Source organism: Lissotriton helveticus, chromosome 5_1 (genome assembly GCF_964261635.1).
Source record: "Lissotriton helveticus chromosome 5_1, aLisHel1.1, whole genome shotgun sequence".
NCBI lineage: Eukaryota > Metazoa > Chordata > Amphibia > Caudata > Salamandridae > Lissotriton > Lissotriton helveticus.
Window position 1 is genome coordinate 1,465,524,288 of NC_136065.1, and position 14,284 is coordinate 1,465,538,571.

A 14,284-nucleotide genomic window follows, 5' to 3' on the forward strand; every position below is an offset into this window, starting at 1 on the left:
CATTGCTGGCTTTAGGTAAGGGGCATAACCTCATCTATTCTGACATGCAAGACACTCTCCTCACCAGGTATAGTCTCACTCCTGACAAGTAAAGGGATCGGTTTAGAGGAAGTAAGAAACTTGAGTCCCAGACATGGTTGGAATGTGTGGCTTCTTTTTGCAGATCACTGGATGGTTTCGGTGAGGGGCAAAAATGTCGGAGATTCTGAACAATTTGATTGTGGGGGAGCACTTGTCTGTACTGTATTGTGCAGAGCTGCACCAGCACTTGATTGACAATAAGCTTGCTGACCCCAGGAAGCTTGCTATGGAAGCGCACCGCTGTGTGAGTACCAGGGTCCACAAGAAGGTGTATGGGGAAGACTCCACTAAAGGTGGGCTGGGTCCCATGCAGAAGAGTGGGAGGGTAAACAAAAGAAGTTCTCAAAAGGACCTGAATATATTATCCAGGGTAAAATCCCCTTCAGGAGTTAAGAATACCCCGGAAATGTTTGGCTTGTGATACGGAGGGGATCCCAAATGTCCCAAGTGTGCACAGCCATCAACCAGGGGGAAGTCCAGGGTATTGGCTATTGTAATGCTTGGGTAGGAGTTGGTCCCAGGTGGATGTGGGGACCCAGCTGAGATGACCCTTGTCTCATTAGGTGACAGTGAGATGGTCCAAAGAAACCTAGTGCCTGATAACACTAAAAAGTACATGCAATTGGTGACCATCAATGGGCAGCGGGTAGAGGCATTCAGATATACAGGAGCCAGTGTGACCACAGTAAGTAGTCCCTGGTGTGTTCCAACAAGTAGTTGAAGTGGACAACTCCGAGCGCCAGTGTAAAGGGGTGATGGATCCTTTTGAATGGGGATGGGTTCTCAGGTTCCTTGAGGGTAACTATTGAGTCCCACAAAGGCTGCTGAATGTCTGCTGGGTAACGGCTGGAGACTTCGACCTGGACAGAGGTGAAGCCCAGGTCACACTTGGGGGTGTTCAGTGTTGGAAGACCATGCATGTGTAACCACAAAGTCCATGGCAGCCAGACAGGGTGATCAGAAGGACCTGGTGCCTGAAACAGTGCCATGGTGCCTGCCTAGAGAAAGGGCAGGGGGTGCCGGAATCCAACCCAAGAATTTCACATGGTCACATGGTCCAAGAGGAGGCTGACCTAGAGGGTGAAGTCCCGGAGCCTACAGCGCAGCACGTGGCCAAACTGGGATAATTGCCTGAGCTGCCCCAGATACTTTACCGATGTGGTGCAGAATTGCAAATTTTCAGGTGACACTTTATGCCCTCCTTCTGCCAAATGATTCAACAATGCAATGGTATCAATAACACAGTCATTTCGAGTCTTAGACGCCACCAACAGGTCATCTATATATTGCACCAGGACTGACTGTCCGGGCAAAACCAGAGATTCAAGAAATTTTTTCAATATCTAATTGAAAATTGATGGACTCTCTGTTTACCCCTGAGACATGGTCATAGAATTTGAACGAGAAAATATATTTGCTATCTGGATGTAATGGTATGGAGAAAAATGCATGGCACAGATCTATTACCGTGAACCATCCGGCTCCCCACGGTATCTGATACAGAATCACTGCAGGATTTGGCACAACTGGACAACACGGAACGACAATTTTATTAAGTTTGCGAAGGTCTTGTACGACCCTATATTTCCCACTCTGTTTCTTTATGCCAATTATGGGTGAATTACATGGACTGCTCATTATTTCTTGCAAAATGCCTTGCTCAACCAAACGCTTTATTTCCGCTGCAACACCTGCTTTTATTTCTGGGCTCATTTTGTATTGTCAAATATTTGGGTAAACTGAACCTTCTTTCACTGTCACGTTTACTGGGTCAACATTTGCCATTAATCCTACATCTTTCCCAGTGGAATCCCACACTTCAGGATTCACCATATGCTGTAATTCTTTTGGGAGGTCTTCTACTAGTATCTTTTTAATTTCTGTTTCTAGTTTGGCCAACATCAATTTATAAGCTCCATCTTCATCTGGGGTTTGTATTTCAACACCATTGGGGTGCAAACGATTGTGCAATTAATTTTGCACAGTAAGTCCCAACCTAATAGGTTTACTGGACTGGAGTCGCACACCACAAATTTGTGCATTTCTTTAAAATTGCCCATTCTGATCTCCATACGTTCTGTAACAGGTGTACTAATTTGTTTATTAGAAACGCCCACTACTTGGATCGCTTCTTCCGAGAGGAGTAGGTTTGGAATGTCTGTTGTTCTTACAGTAGACCGGGTAGCACCAGTATCCAACAAAAAGGTAACATGATTTCCCTCAACTTTTCCCTTAATGTATGGACCTGACTGATCTACCGGTAAGGATGAGCCAAGCATGCACTCCTCGTCCTCCCCTCTCAGGCACCGTCAGTAACTATCTTCCTCGAAAAATGTGTCACTGAAAAGAAATTGTGATGTCACTGTGTCTCTCCTTCCACTTCTCTCCCAATTTGTGGTATCCACCTTGTAATTTGTTTGGCTCCCAGAATCTGGCGTAGGTGCAAGTGGTAACTGGTTCTGTATTACCTGTTGCTGTGGCTTCCTTGACACCCCATTCTGCGTCTGTGGATTCAAATTATCGTTTTGTACAGGGTTATTCAATACAGCTTTACACTCGTTCCTCCAATGCCCCATTTTTCCGCACCCAGGACGAGGACATTTTTTCTTGGCCTCCTCTCTGTTCATTCTACCTCTTGGTTTACCCCCATTTCCATCTCCTTGATTCTGATTATTTTTCAATTTGTTTAACTGGAGCCTCTGTTGCTCTGCTAATTTTACTTGTGCCCCAATTACCTTTTCTTCTAGATTCTTTTGTTTATTGTCAATTTCATCCCCACAATATTTAGCATACTTAAGAATTTAATCTATTTGCTTGGCCTGCCAGCAGATTTTATGATCTTTAATCATTTGTGACATTTCTAGCTTTAACCCTGACACAAATCGATAAAAAAATGTGTCATGTCTTTCATGTCTATACTTTTCAACCCACTGTACTGCTTGAATACCTGTAAAAGGAGTTCATATTATGCATGTACTTATTCATATTTATTTTGGATAGGTCTGTCTATTCTTGTCCAGTCAGTTTCCTTTGAGGGTACCTTTCCTTTCAAGTACAGTATTACTTGGTTATATTTTTTCATAACCTCATCTGACAGGGCTCCTGTCTTCGGCTCTCTAGGGTACTCATCATTAGGTCAATCAACCGCCATCTTACATTCTGTCCATAGATCCACAGGAACAACAATGACAAATAACCCATCTAAATCTTTTAGCAGCACTTTTGAGACTTTTACAAATCTTTCAACCTGCCTGTACCACTCTACAGGTTTCTCTCTGAGTTTCAGGAAATCGTTTGTAAATGACAAAATATCCTGTCTCGACCATGGGACATGCACATAACCTCCTCTTTGTACTTCTCTCATTGGGCACAACCTTTCCACTTTTTCTGGTTCTTTTAATAAATATTCATTTGCAGTATTTTTCGCTTGGGCTTCCTCCTTTTTCTTTGCCCATCTAGCTCTCCATTTGTCTAAATCACCCCACTTCTGCAATAATGATAGTAACTCCTTGATCTGCAATTTACGTCCTGACACATACATGTTCTCTAAATCTTTGTCAGAAAATTCAGCTTAGTAAGGTTTCTGTAAGACTTTAGATTTTCCAATAATAATTCTCAATTCAGAAGCCAGACTCATTAACTTTTCATGAAATGTTTTAATATTGCGAGTGATACTTCAACATATAAACAACAATTTGTCCTAACAGAGAGTGTTTAACCTGTCTAATCCCACATTTCCAGCCATTATTTCTTCTAATTCAACTCTTAATTTAAAATATTCAATACCTTAAGCTGAGATTTAGTTTTTTCTATTTCTCTGGAGCATCTCTCTATTTCTTCTGGGGATACAACAGTAGCCCTTCTTGTACCTGAGGATGTTTCCATCCGTACTTCTCTAGAACTTCCGGGAGTGTTTTTCCTAATTGAATCATCCACCGGTTCCCTTATAGGTAGATCCATCAGGGAAATCACTGACCTGCAACTTGCTTGATCATCAATTATCAAGGGTTCTTTTCTAGGTTGCACTGCAGGTGTAGTCAAAACGGGAGGTTTAGGACAGGACTGTTTTTCTCCAAATAATAGAACAACAGGACCTATGGTTACCGGAATGGTCAAGGCTTCAGGACTCATATTTAACTGTGAAATTTTCTGAATTAATTCACTTCTCTGTTTATTTATGGCTTCTCATTCCCTTTCCTGTAACACTTTTTCTAACGTGGTTTCGTGCACTACTTGGGGAACGAAAGGTGGTTTTAAGAACGGGGCGCTAGGGTTAACTCTATTTGCTTCTTCATGGTAAGGTGGCGGACTTTTTATTAACAAGTCCTCCAAGTAGTCATCATCTGACTCACCACAAGTCATTACATTTTTCGTTTTCTCTGTGGATTTGCTTCCTGATGCTTCCTCTAAAGTCCTTACAGGATCTAATCCTTCTACCAACATAGACTGTCTCCATTTCTTCATTTGTGTATCTCTTGTCTCTTTTGGAAATCTGGGATAAAATGTACTCCAATTTCTGTTGCTTCTGGGTCTATCTTTGTCAAAAGCCTCAGTCTCCCATTTTTCTAATGCTTCATATTGAGTTAATCTAGGTCTAGGATTCATTCATACGTGTTCTCAAATTGTACAAAACTCTACCATTAAACGTACCATGTTCTGGAAATGCCAAAACACCATAATCTTTTGTGTATTCTGTCCAATTCTCTAACCACACACCGGTGTGATAGCCCCTTTCTACCATCATGTATGATGCAGGCGTATTTGGTGGAGGAATAATAACCCATTCTCTAGTTTTGATCGTTTTGTCCTTTTTAAAGAAATTCTTAATCTTTTTAAATTGCGACATTTTCCTCTCTCCTCCGTACATGATATGATGTCTTCCCCTTATGTATTGCACGTACGCAAAACCTAAGTACCTCCTATCGGGTCTATTTCCTATACCTGTTGGGTCTAAATGCCACATATACTTTACACCAATAACTTTAATATGCAGCTACACTCAATTGTTTACTAAATGCTTTACCAATACCAACGTGTTTCTTATTTTCGAGAACCAATCAGTGATTTGAATTCAAATTACTTTCCACCAATGATCGCACAGCTTTTTCTCACGCTCCTGCACTCACCCCTCCTTTACAATTATTACCACAGCTACACACCCGCTGTCTCAACCAATAACAGAGCGGCTCTTCTCTCTTCTTTGTAAGGTAATACGGGAACTTATTTCTTTTCACTTTTTTATACAATATTCATTAATTAACAACGTAAAAACATTCGCCACTGTGCCTAAGTGACTAAATTCAAAGAAAAGATGATTTCTCTCATTGCGAGTAAATCCCTTCCGCTTACTCTTCATACACTGCGAATAGATCCTTTCCGCCTACTCTTCAAACAAGCATTAGAGTACCTGTTACTCCCTCGGGCTTACCCTTTCTAGGTGATATAAGGCCAAATTTTCACCAGCGAACTACTTTGCTATCATTTATTTACACATTTATACAGAAAATTCCCTAATCAGTGCTTCCAGTTTTACCTAACCATGCACTTACTTCCTTAGGCAAGTGACCTCAATCCAAAGTGGCTTCCATTTACCACCCGCTATTCTGCCCCCGGGGATTCCAAAACAAACATAGAACAATACAAACAGGTTTTGGTTAATACATAAAATCAATGTTTTTTCAAAATAATCAATACACGACTAACTACCTATCTTAACTAAACCCTAACCATCTAACTGCTCCCAAAAATACTGATAGAGCACGGGTTCACCTGCCCAGGATGTTCCCATACTCGCCTGAGCCCATAAAACATACACCTACGCTTAAACCAGTAATATTTACTTTTAGGACCTATACCTTGACTTACCAATCCTAGTCACCGGTACCTAGAGCCCTAAGGGATCAAGGGAGTTAGCAAGAAAATAGGTAGTAGATAATCATTTGCACTCATAAAATAACCACAGACTCGGGAAAGATTTCAAAGCTGTATCTAAATAATTTCTTTAAATGTCAATACCCATACTAAATTATTCAGAGCTTGATCAAATAAGAATAAAATCAAAGCAAGATGATGTGAAAATATTATGAAACTTTCTTTAAGCATTGAACCATAGGAAGGGTAAGAAGAGAAAAACAGCCCAATGACATATCCACGCCACTTCATATTTACCTAGAATGGTGTGAAGACCAACACTGGCCACAAGCTGGGATAAAGGACAGGACCCACAATAATGCAGGTGCTAACAGATTAGAACAGGTGCAGACCAGAATCAGGATAAGTACGGACCAAATTCTATCAGGACAGGACCACTGCAGGTCAGGACCGGTACCCACAGCTAAAGTGCAACGCCAGCGTTACACCTCTCTCTGCAGCTAAGAGTCGGACCCCAATTGGGTTAGCGAATCTTCACCTTCAGGAACCCCGTTTGGGTTATTGAACTCCTTCCCAGAACCCCAATTGGGTTATCAAATCTTCTGACAGAGTGCTCCTCCAGCACCTCTGCTTCCGAATCTTCTGACAGAGTGCTCCGCCAGGACCTCTGCTCTCGATAGCCTATTGAGTGCGTTGGGTCAGTAACAGGTCAGCTATTCGCACAAGTCGGACAATCTAACTAGCTAAGCCTACCTTAGATATACAATTTTCCAGGGCAGTGTACCACCCCCCAATGTTGCAAATGTCTAAATTCCCTCAATTTGATTGGTCAAAAGACGAGGAGAGGTCATCACACCATACCAGTTATGAGGTCATGCTCTTCAATATTCGGATCAATGTTACCGCCCAATATTTTATTTCCCATGCACTTTTATTCCACCCAGCAATGAATGTTCCAATAGTAATACAATGTATAATTTATCATCTTCTTGAAAGTTCAGGAGGTCGAGTTCTCAGGAACATCTTCTAGCAAGTCAGAAGTTGGCAGGAATTGAATGCCATGGCTTGTAAACTCGGGTGAATTCGGCGCATGCCCAGTTTCAGGACCCAAGATGGAACATCATTATACTTGATTGGTCAGAACACAAGCTAATTGCAAAGTCAAAGAGAAACAGTTTTAGAAACTTTTTTATATGAATGCACTTTATACCACTTATCTCTATTCTATTCCCATTATTTTAACTATATCATTAGGGATTATGCAGAATGAACAACTTAGTAAAAGCAGCAATGCAAGCATTAGCGCATGAGAACATAGAGCAGCCATCTTTAGTTCTAGTGGACAGCAGCAAAGTTTTCCCACCAAAGCAGAAAGTACGTCATGTCAAGTGAGTGTGACAGACGCATGCGCAGAAAAGTTCCCGCGTTGTGGCGGCCATTTTAATGCATTCAAGTTACGATTAGTAAAAGCACATATGCAAGCTTCCCCAGCTTACTAGAAATGTCATGTATTGCATTGTTATTAAGACAGAACATGTTTATTAGTGTATTACAGTTTATTTTGAGAGGGTTGAGACCAAGCAAGTCGCTTTTCGTGCAGAACCTTGCTCCATCAATTGTGTCATAGAAATTATGGTTAGTGTTGTAGAAAGAAAAATTAGGGCATGTTTTAAGAGAGATCTCAAATCCTCTTAAATGTAATTTGAAAATTCTGACATGCTGACTGATCAATACCAGCAGTAGACTTCCAGTTTACTCCCTGGTGAGCACTACCCCCAACACAACCCAAACACCACTGCACTACCCCAAACCCTAAAACACTATCCCCAGCACGACCCGCTACACTACACAAACTACACTACAATAAACCCTAAAACAGTACACCCTACAGTACACAAACACCACTGTGCTTCCCTAAACCCTAGAATACTACCCCCAGCATGACCCCAGATACTGCCCAAACACCACTGTGCTACCCTGAACAGTAAAACAATACCCCAGCATGACCCCTACACTACCCAAACACCACTGCACTACCCTAAACCCTAATACACTACCCCAGCACGACCCCCTTCACTACCTAAACAAGACTGCACTACACTTAACCCTAAATCTACCCCCAGCACGACCCCCTACGTTACACAAACACCACTGCGCTACCCTAAACCCTAAAACACTACCCCCAGTACAACACCCTACACTACACAAACACCACTACACTACCCTAAACCCTAAAACACTGCCTTCTACACTACACAAACACCACTGTACTACCCTAAAGCCTAAAACACTACCCACAGCATGACCCCCTACACTACACAAACAGCACTGTACTACACTAAACGCTAAAACACTACCCCCAGCACAAACCCACAAACACTACACAAATACTACAGCACTACCCTAAAACATCACCTCCCCCAGCACAACCCCCTACACTAAACAAACACCACTGCGCTACCCTAAACCATAAAAAACTACCTCAGCACCTGCCCCTACACTACACAAACACCACTGCACTACCCTAAACCCTAAAACACTGCCTTCTACACAACACAAACACCACTTCACTACCCTAAGCCCTAAAGCCCTACCCCCAGCATGACCCCATACACTACACAAACACCACTGCACTACACTAAACCCTAAAACACTACCCCCAGCAAGACCCAATACACGACCCAAACACCACTGCAATGCCCTAAACCCTAAATCTACCCCCCACACGACCCTCTAAACTACCTAAACACCACTGCACTACCCTAAACCCTAAAACACTACCCCAGCACAACCCCCTACACTACACAAACACCACTGCACTACCTTAAATCTACCCCAGCACGACCCCCTATACCACACAAACACCTTTGCACTACCCTAACCCCTAAATCTACCCACAGCACGACCCCCTTCACTACAAAAACACTGCTGCACTACCCTAAACACTAAAACACTACCCCCAGCACGACCTCTACACTACAGAAACACCACTGCATGACTCTAAATCACTACCCCCTGCACGACCCCTACACTAACCAAACACCACTGCACTACCCTAAACCCTAAAACACTACCCCCTACAGTACCCAAACATCACTGCACTACACTTAACCCTAAATCTACCCCCAGCACGACCCCCTTTGCTACACAAACACCACTGCGCTACACTAAACCCTAAAACACTACCCCCCTACTATACACAAACACCATTGCACTACACTTAACCCTAAAACACTACCCCCAGTACAACCCCCTACACTACACAAACTCCACCACACTACCCTAAACCCTAAAACATTGCCTTCTACACTACACAAACACACTGCACTACCCTAAAGCCTAAAACACTACCCACAGCATGAACCCCTACACTACACAAACAACACTGTACTACACTAAACCCTAACACACTACCCCCAGCACAAACCCACAAACTCTACACAAATACTACTGCACTACCCTAAAACATTACCCCCAGCACAACCCCCTACACTAAACAAACACCACTGCACTACCCTAAACCCTAAAACACTGCCTTCTACACAACACAAACACCACTGCACTACCCTAAACCCTAAAATACTACCCCCAGCATGACCCCCTACACTACACAAACACCACTGTACTACACTTAACCCTAAAACACTACCCCCAGCAAGACCCAATACACTACCCAAAAACCAATGCAATGCCCTAAACCCTAAATCTACCCCCTGCACGACCCCCTAAACTACCCAAACTCCACTGCACTACCCTAAACCCTAAAACACTACCCCAGCACAACCCCCTACACTACACAAACACCACTGCACTACCTTAAATCTACCCCAGCACGGCCCCCTTTACCATAGAAACACCTTTGCATTACCATAACCCCTAAATCTACCCCCAGCACGACCCCCTACACCACAAAAACACTGCTGCACTAGCCTAAACCCTAAAACACTACCCCCTACGCTACACAAATACTACTGTACTACCCTAAACCCTAAAACACTACACCCAGCACGACACCCTAAACTACATAACACCACTGCACTACCCTAAACCGTAAAACACGACCCCCTATACCACCTAAACACCACTGCACTACACTAATCCCTAAAACAATACCCCCAGCATGACTCCCTACACTACCCAAAAACCAGCGCGCTACCCTAAACTCTAAAAAAACTACCCCCGACACAACTCCCTACACTACCCAAACACGACTGCTCTACCCTAAACCCTAAAACACTACCCCCGGCACGACCCCCTACACTACCCGAATACCACTGCACTACCCTAAACCCTAAAAGACTAACCCCGGCACCACCCCTTTCACTACATAAACACCAATGCCCTACCCTATACACTAAAACACTACCCCCAGCATGACCCCCTACACTACCTAAACACCACTGCACTACCCTAAACCCTACAACACTACCCCAGCATGACCCTCTATACTACCCAAACACCACTGTGATACCCTAAACCCTAAAACACTACCCCCAGCATGACCCACTACACTACCCAGACACCACTGAGCTACCCTAAACCCTACAACTCTACCCCCAGTACGACCCCCTACACTACCCAAACACCACTGCACTACCCTAAACCCTAATCACTACTCCAGGACGCCCCCTACACTACCCAACCACCACTGAGCTACCCTAAAACTCTACCCCCAACATGACCCCCTACACTACCCAAACACTACTGTGCTACCCTAAACACTACCCCAGCACGACCCCCTACACTACCCAAACACCACCGCACTACCTTAAACCCTACATCTACCCCAGCACGACCCCCTACACTATCCTAACACCACTGTACTACCCTAAACCTTAAAACACAACCCCCTACACCTCACAAATACCACTGCACTACCCTTAACCCTAAAACACTACCCCCAGCACGACCCCCTACACTACAAAAACACCACTGCACTACCCTAAACCCTAAAACTCTACCCCCAGCAAGAACCCGCTAACACTACCCAAACACCACTGCACTACCCTAAACCCTAAATCTAACCCAGCACAATCCCCTACAGTACCCAAATAACACTGCACTACCTTAAACCCTAAACACTACCCCCTACAATACACAAACACCACTGCACTACCCTAAAACCTATATCTACCCCCAGCGCAACCCCCTACACTACCCAAACACCACTGCACTACCCTAAAGCCTAAAAGACTACCCCAGCACGACCCCCACACTACCCAAACACCACTGCATCACCTAAACACTAAATCTACCTCCAACACGACCACCTACTCCACACAAACACAACTACACTACCCTAAACCCTAAAACACTACCCTCAGCACGATCCCTACAATACACAAACACCACTGCACTACCCTACACCACAAAAACACTACCCACAGCATGACCCCCTACACTACCCAAACACCACTGCACTCCCCTAAACCCTAAAGCGCTACCCCCAGCACGACCCCCTACACTACATAAACAACTGTGCACTACACTAAATCCTAAAACAATACCCCCTACACTAAACAAACACCACTGCACAACCCTAAACCCTAAAACCCTACCCCCAGCACAACTTCTACACTACACAAACTCCATTGCACCAACCTAAACCTTAAATCTACCCCAGCAACGACCCGCTACACTACCCAAACACCACTGCACTACCCTAAACCCTAAAACACCACCCCCTACGCTACACAAACACCGCTGCACTACCCTAAACCGTAAAACACCACCCCCAGCATGACCCCCTACACTACCCAAATACCACTGCGCTAACCTAAACCCTAAAACGCTACCCCAGCAGGACCCCCTACACTACCCAAACACCACTGCGCAAACCTAAACCCTAAAACACTACCCCAGCACGTCAACCTACACTATACAAATACCACAGAACTACCCTTAACCCTAAAACACTACCCCAGCATGACCCCCATTTCGTATCCTCCTTTACAAAGATGCCTGTTTACAGTTTCACGATTTTGCTTTTAGCATAGTTTGTTTTCGTGCCTCTAGACTGAGGAAAAGTATTTCACTAAAGCAATGTCACATAATTGAGCCCTCCATTCAGACCTATGAAAGTGCCTTAATCCTTTTTCAAAGGTTTGTCACGGATATTTCTGCAGGCAGTTTGTGCAAATGTAGACATTATTCAGAACATGCTAAGCTGTAGCACAGTTGAACTCTGATGGATCGTTCGCCACTTAAACGGTAAGGCAGGAGTAAATGAGGAAGGCCTCTGGCCACCTCTCTGCAATGCAGCTCTGTGGCGCTTACTGGAGGTACCTGGTGAGCTAGTTGGACCCCAGGGACCCTGAAGATTCAAGAGGACTTAATCCCCCAACTTAAGATGCGCCATGGGTGCACACACACCACTGTGCTACCTTAAACACTGAAACACTACCCCAGCATGACCCCCTAAACTACCCAAACACCTCTGTACTACCCTAAGTCCTAAAACACTACCCCAGCACGACCCTCTACACTACCCAAACACCACTGCACTACCCTAAACCCTAAATCTACCTCCAGCACAACCCCCTACACTACCTAAAACCACTGAGCTACCCAAAACCCTAAAACACTACCCTCTACACTACACAAACACTACCTCACTACCCTTAACCCTAAAACACTACCCCAGAACGACCCCCTACACTACACAAACACCAATGCACTAGCCTAAACCCCAAAACACTACCCACTACACTACACAAACACTACTGCACTAACCTAAAACCTAAATCTATCCCAGCACAACCGCCTGACACTACCCAAACGCCACTGCCCTACCATTAACCCTAAAACACTACCCCATTCTCTACACAGCACCACTGCACTACCCTAAACCCTAAATCTACCCCCAGCATGAACCGCTACACTACCCATTCACCACTCCACTACCCTAAACCATAAAACACTATCCCAGCACGACCCCTACACTACCCAAACACCATTGTACTACCCTAAACGTTAAATCTACCCCAGCACGATCCCCTACACTACCCAAACACCACGGCACTACCCTAAACTCTAAATTTACCCCCAGCATGACCCTCTATGCTACAAAAACACTACTGCACTACCCTAAACCCTAAATCTACCCCCAGCATGACCCCCTACACTACCCAAACACCATTGCACTACCCTAATCCCTCATACACAACCCCCAGCACGACCCCTACATTATAAAAACACCACTGCACTTCCCTAAACTCTAAAACACTACGCCCAGCACAACCCCCTACACTACCCAAAAACCACTGAACTACCTTAAACCCTAAAACACTACACCCAGCACAACACCCTACACTACATAACACCACTGCACTACCCTAAACTCTAAAACAATTCCCCTAACACTACCCCTACACTACACAAACACCATTGCACTACCCTAAACCTTATATCTACCCCAGCACGACCCCTTATACTACCTAAATACCACTGCACTACCCTAATCCCTAAAACAATATCCCAGCATGACCACCTACACTACCCAAACACCACTGCGCTACCCTAAACTATAAAACACTACACCCGGCACAACCCCCTACACTACCCAAACACCACTGCGCTACCCTAAATGCTAAAACACTACCCCTGGCATGACCCCCTACACTACCCAAACACCACTGCGCTACCCTAAACCCTAAAACACTACCCCCGGCACGACCCCCTACACTACCAAAACACCACTGCGCTACCCTAAACCCTAAAAGACTACCCCCAGCACCACCCCCTTCACTACCCAAACACCACTGCGCTACCCTAAACCCTAAAACACTACAGCCGGCACGATACCAGCACTACTCAAAAACCACTCCGCTACGGTATACCCTAACACACTATCCCAGGCACGACCCCCTACACTACCCAAAAACCACTGAACTACCTTAAACCCTGAAACACAACACCCAGCACAACACCCTACACAACACCACTGCACTACCCTAAACTCTAAAATAATACCCCTAACACTACCCCTACACTACACAAACACCATTGCACTACCCTAAACCTTAGATCTACCCCAGCACGACCCCTTATACTACCTAAATACCACTGCACTACCCTAATGCCTAAAACAATACCCCAGCATGACCGCCTACACTACCCAAACACCGCTGCACTACCCTTAACCCTAAAACACTACCCTCAGCACGACCCCTTACACTACAAAAACACCACTGCACTACCCTAATCCCTAAAACACTACCTATACAATACACAAACGCCACTGCACTACCCTAAACCCTAAAACAATACATCAGCATGACCCCCTAAACTACACAAACACCACTGTACTACCCTAAACCCTAAAACACTACAC